Source organism: Neopelma chrysocephalum, unplaced genomic scaffold (assembly GCF_003984885.1).
Source record: "Neopelma chrysocephalum unplaced genomic scaffold, ASM398488v2 Primary Assembly neopelma1_71008, whole genome shotgun sequence".
In the NCBI taxonomy this organism is placed as follows: domain Eukaryota; kingdom Metazoa; phylum Chordata; class Aves; order Passeriformes; family Pipridae; genus Neopelma; species Neopelma chrysocephalum.
Genome location: NW_020908608.1, coordinates 429 through 5,340, shown reverse-complemented (window position 1 = coordinate 5,340; position 4,912 = coordinate 429). Strand labels below are relative to the sequence as shown.

Sequence of the window (4,912 nt, the reverse complement as noted above, 5' to 3'; positions counted from 1 at the left end):
ATGCAGGAATCCATCCCTGGGCTAAATGTATTTCTTGGGGAATGATACATTTCCACAGTAAAACCTCAAGAGCACAGTGTTTGAAATCGAGGAAGAAACTATTCTATTACAAGCATTTTAAGGATACCATTTAATTATCTGTAACAAGGCAAACACACTAGTGGAAGATTCTCTGCCCATGACAGGAGGGTTAGAACTAGTTGATCTTTAAGGTCCCTTCCAACTCATACCCTTCTGTGATTCTAAATTTTGTGGATGTTTTAGATTCTGTAAAAGAATTCTGACTTTTAAGAATGACTGTCAGAAAGGAAAAATGTGGAAAATCAACTGTTTTACATAATTTCCTGCAGGGAGACAGATTACGACGTAGAGAACAGCGGCAGAGTTCAAGCAGCTTCAGTCAGATTTCTGGGACTCCTGAAACTCTAAATGTTTTCACAGTAACACATGAAAAGCAAGAGCAAAAAGAGGTAATTCTAACTTTTATCGACTTGTGGAATATGCTAGAGATTAAAACTGTCACAGATGTTCTCTCATTCAGCAATGACAGGACAGGTTGAGATTTTCTGAAGAGTAGCAAGTATAATGCCTGTGGAGGTGGCACATCTCTCTAGAGGCAGTAATAGCATGGAGGTTTGTCTCTCATCAATAGCCATGGTTAATGGTGTAACCTAATGTATAATTTTGTACAAAATAAGTAAACAGAAATTAACCAGGAAACACACTGACATTAAGCATGTCTGATACATGCTACTTGTTTCTATGGATAATTCTGTTTGCTGTCATTCTTGGATGCAAAAATTTGCTCTCTAGAAATGGTTCCTTAAGCAACCATGCTTTTTCTGATACAGAAACCCAGCTCATTCTTATGTTCCATGTCAAAAAAAGGTGGAGAATCATGGCTTGCCTCTGATGACTCAGAAAATTAAATGGAAGTTCAGCATCTTTCTGGATTACTACCCCCAAAAGTCAAACCCCATTAGCATTTTCTGGTTTTATGCACAGTTGCCAGAATTTTTCTTTGTTATATATTATTGAAATATATTTATATTTAAAAATACATTGCAGTGCCCATTAATTTAAATAATTGCATTTTTGTATATGGTGAAGATTCCCTAGGACCTTAGATTTGTGTAGAGCATCATGGCTGTCGACAGAGGAAATTCTCCCTTCTTCTGGCTTCCTATTCTTATCCCTATCCTCATGCCTTCCCTTTCCATGCCATTCAGGGCACTAACACATTATGTCTGATAGATTTCTTTACTCTTTTTTCCTTATACTTGCTTTCCTTATTGTCCTTAGTTTTATAAGCATGTAGGTTACCTACCAGTAACTACAATTCTTTGAGATGTGCAGACCTGTAGTGGGTTGACCCTGGCCAGATACCAAATACCCACTAAAGCCGTTCTCTCACTCTCCCTCTGCAACTGGACAGAAGAGAGAGAAAAAAAAAAACAGCCAAGGATTCATGAGTTGAGGTAACAACTGGGAGAGGTCAGTGACTGATCACCTTCACGAGCAAAACAGACTTAAAGTCCAAGCCCCCTCCTCCCACATCTCACCCCAGTGTGAGATGGGTTTTCCAGACACAACGCAAGACTCAATGTGGGGGGAAGGGAATTATATTACAATCACTACACAAATAAATATTATAATACATTATATATACAATCTTAACTATCTTTCCTATGATAAAGCAGTATTTACAATGGATCAAATCTCTTTTCCCTCCAATAAAAGTCCAGAAGGGAAGAAGGAAAAGATCCTTTCCATTCTCAGAGCAGCAGTCTCTCTTTTTCCATGCAGCAGCTGTAGCTGGTTTGTTGTAGCTGGATCTCTTTCTAATACACACAAGGGGGTCTCCTCTCACCTCTCTCGGCCCTTCAACTCCAAGTGAAGGTCTCTCTCTTCTGTGGACTGCGATAGCAGGGACAGGCTCGCTTCACCACATCATATCATGAAGTGCAGGGGTCTTCGTGATGGTCCCTTTCCTCAGGGGATTCAAGCTCCCTTCAGTCAGAATGTTAGGGCAGCTTTCAGTTGAAAGGCTTTGCCTCAAGCGTTCCATCAGAGCTCCTGTGCTCTGTCTCAGGCTGCCAGCCTGGCAGCAGCGGGGGGCAAGGTCACCCCCTCCGCATTCCATCTTGCCATCCCGGTCCAGCTTCCAGGATGTCTGAGCTTCTTAGCTCCTCTCTCCGGTGCTGCTGCATTCCAAGATTCCTCTCAAGTGTTAGTCCACTACCCCTCCTCTCTAGGAGGTCTCAAAGGGGTTTTGGGGGATTTTTGATTTAGTTCTTACCCCAAAACTCTCTCTCCATAAGACATCTCTGTGTCTTCCTTGGCTGCATGTTGTCTGTGCTGCTGCTTCTTATCTCTTGACTTTCTGCCACTGTTCTCCATTTGCTGCTGCTCTGCCTCCACTTTTCAGTATCTCCTGCTGCTGCTCACAGTGGAGAAACTCCTCCAGCTCTCAGCTACAGAACTCGGCCCAGTTTAACACTGTTGCAAGTTTCTGCAACTCCATCTGGGGGGCTGAGGGGCCGTGGCCCCCCAGTGGGGCTCCTGCCCCTTCTCCTCATGGCTTCACAACATGGCCACTCTCTCCAACTACAACTTCATCATCCTTCTTTTCTGGTCTGGTGTGATATGTTTTAATTTTGCAGGAGCTCTGATTGAGTCAACACCAAGAGAGACACCACCCCCTTGGGGGTTACTTTTTTTTTAACTCCAGGGGGAAAAAAACCACTTTTTTTTTTCCCACCACAGGATAGTACTTAGATTTATTACTAACTGGATAAGAACCAAAGAGTGAGAAATAAAACAGTCTTAAAATCACCTTCTCCCCACCCCTCCTTCCCTCCATGTTCTCCCTCCTCCCCCCCAGTGGTGCAGGGGGATGGGGAATGGGGGTCACGGTCAGTTGTTGTTTCTGCCACTGCTCAGGGAGAGGAGTTGGAGTCCTTCCCCTGCTCCCGTGGGGTCCCTCCCACAGGAGACAGTCCTTGATGGACCTCTCTGGTGTGAGTCCATCTCTTGGGCAGCAGCTCTTCCCAAGCTGCTGTCCCATGGGAACTTATTAAATTAAAAGCATGGAAGCAAAAGTAGGGATTGGCTTTTTCTGTCCTATTATTTGTAGTTTTAATTTGATAGTTCAGCAACAGTAAGGTAATTTATAGACTGCAGAATTCTTTTTGGGGAGGGGGGCAGGGGGATGATAAATTTCATTTATTTTTGATTTTTTAACCTTATTAATGAAAAGCAAATAATTTCTCCTCTTTCTCCTTCTCCCATGCAGAAATGTGGTGCTGCTCACAGCTTTTCTGAAGCCAGCAGTGTGGATCCGGCTGTTGGTCTGGAGATGTTTTCCCAGACTGAAAACTCACACCTGCCTAAGGACTGTTTTGGAGAAAGTAGGAATCTTTTCTGTATTGTGCTAACACCAAATGAACCAGTGTTAAAAAGTATCCACTTGGAACATGTCCAAATTAGCAGAATCTGTTTTCCTGCTCATCCCAGTGTTGACATCTGCCTTTGATTACCTGACCATCTCCTTAGGCTCCATTGACTCTCATGCTTTATCCTGCTACCTTTTCAGATTCATGAAGAGTGTTTCTGATGCAAAGCAGTGAACAGGGAGTGTAATTGTAATATCTCTGCAGTGGAATAAAGTGTAATAATCAGTAAAAATAATAATTGACTAACCTACTAGTAAGATACTCTCTCTTTTCAAAACAAAAAGGAGAATGCAGAAAATAAACATTTTTTTAGATAGAAGTAAAGTCTTTTTTTGTTGTGCCCGCCAGCCTTTCTGCAGAAGGGCACAAAAGCAACTCTCTTTTTCCCATGTATGAGTTGCTCTATTAAAAGAGATTAATTTTGCATACAAGTTTTTTCTTTTCTTTAGCTTTAGATCATTTCAACCACAGCATCACCTCATAGGTAAAACAGCACATTCTTTCTCTAGTCTGTAGAAGTTCTCTTTAAGATGTCCTATACTTTTTTGATTTCATGTCTCAGCATTTTCCATGGAACCAATATACTGTTCTTTCTCTTTTCAGATTGTGGTAAATGTTTCCCATGTTGTGTAGTGGATATCACCAAGTTTCCAGGCAGAAATTGGTGGAACTTGAGGAAAACCTGCTACAGAATTGTTAACCATAGCGGGTTTGAGTATTTTATGGTTTTTGTGATAGTATTGAGCAGTGCAGCACTGGTAAATTGCATTTAATTTCTCTAATTTTGAATAGATTGTTGCCAGTAAAGGAAAATAATAGTATTTAATTGTTTTTTCTACTCTGACCTTCCTTCCCACAGGGAGAGAGAAAAGTGTAGTAAATGTATCCCTTAAAAGCGATAAGGCTTTCCCCCACTTAGATAAGATATTTAAATATATGGATTTAACTAAATGGAATTGTAGTTTTTCATGGAACATAGTTCTTCATACACTTGTGTGTTAATTACAAGGCTAAACCAGAGTCTGATATTAGTTTGCACTTTTAAATAAAATAATAACACTTCTACAGGTTTAAAGCATTTTCAAAACATTATGATTAGAATCTAAACGTGAAGTTGGCTGTAAACTCATAGGTGAGGTAACTTCATTGCTACCCTGATCAGACCCATTTCTACTCAAGAATAAGAGAACTTTTATGATTTGAAAGCATATTCACTGTCTACTAAAAGTAATTTGTTAAACGAAATATTTTATAATGCAGAAGGAACATAAACAAATAGTCTGAAAGGGATCTATGTGGTAAATATCAGAATTTTCCAAATCAAATCTGCTCTGTGTACGTTAAGTTCAGGTTGGTCACTGAACCGTAGATTTAAACTGTCTGCTTTTAAATTCCCATGGCAAAGTGTCCAAGGGAAATCCCTGGGATTCCTGTGAGGGCTCCTCTCTATTCATGTG

At 40.7% G+C, this 4,912-nt stretch overlaps 1 long non-coding RNA gene across 1 annotated transcript; it reads left to right on the top strand.

Moving 5' to 3' along the window:
• Window positions 1-376: 376 nt before the first annotated feature.
• Window positions 377-4,207, top strand: LOC113979308. The gene is made up of 3 exons (XR_003537833.1): window positions 377-470; window positions 3,296-3,410; window positions 4,059-4,207. It is a non-coding gene; the product is annotated as an uncharacterized LOC113979308 (long non-coding RNA).
• The last annotated feature ends 705 nt before the right edge of the window (window positions 4,208-4,912 follow it).